The sequence below is a fragment of the Nerophis ophidion genome, linkage group LG07, assembly GCF_033978795.1.
Source record: "Nerophis ophidion isolate RoL-2023_Sa linkage group LG07, RoL_Noph_v1.0, whole genome shotgun sequence".
NCBI lineage: Eukaryota > Metazoa > Chordata > Actinopteri > Syngnathiformes > Syngnathidae > Nerophis > Nerophis ophidion.
This window is the reverse complement of record NC_084617.1, coordinates 54,002,397-54,003,132: the sequence shown is the minus strand read 5'-3', so window position 1 is coordinate 54,003,132 and position 736 is coordinate 54,002,397. Positions and strand designations below refer to the sequence as shown.

Genomic DNA, 736 nt, shown 5'->3' with positions numbered 1-736 from the left:
TAATCCACGGTGTCGCATTCAGTGACTTCCGGGTCGGCATAGTTAGTCTCGCAGTATAAATCCTTTAGCGGGGTATATTTAGTAGATACAAAGACCTACAGCATCAAGGTGATGTGCAAAAAAAATAGAAAATAATACTGTGAAAAATACAACACGGTTTATCAGGTTTTGAATAAAGCTTAGGTGTTTGCTGAAGGAAGGGGGCTGTTATCAGAGTTGCACCTCCAACAACGGAAACGTGTCTGAGAAAGAATACAGCATACATTTATTTAATTATTTATTTATTTATTTATTTATTTCAATCGGGATTAACTTTACCTTAAAACGCTTTCTACCTGTAACAAGCAAAAAGCTGCCAAAACTATGATGCTGTGCTTCAACTTTTGATTATTTACGGAACTTGTGTGAGACTAATGCTTTGTACTTTTTTACATTTTATATATATATATATATATATATATATATATATATATATATATATATACATCCATCCATCCATTTTCTACCGCTTATATATATATATATATACATACATTGCATTCTGTTTTAGTTACTTTAGATTAGATTAGATCAGATAGTACTTTATTTATTCCTTCAGTAGAGTTCCTTCAGGAAAATTTAAATTTTCAACACAATCCCATTCAAGATCATACAAACGTTACAGGGAGACAGAACAGGATCGCTGACGGGTCTGCCGGCTTCCAGCGCCGCTTACAAAAAAGGTGAGGTACAGGTA

General features: G+C 33.6%; 1 protein-coding gene across 2 annotated transcripts in view; it reads right to left on the bottom strand.

Annotated features, from left to right (window-relative positions):
* Positions 1-74, bottom strand: part of ube3b (ubiquitin protein ligase E3B) — a 27,690-nt gene extending 27,616 nt beyond the window's left edge. Inside the window, exon 1 of one of the 2 annotated variants that reach the window (XM_061906506.1) lies at positions 1-74. This exon is cut by the window's left edge and continues 360 nt beyond it. The gene's annotated coding sequence lies outside the window, so the exon portion shown is untranslated. The other variant, XM_061906505.1, reaches the window with a different exon arrangement.
* Between the last annotated feature and the right edge of the window lie 662 nt (positions 75-736).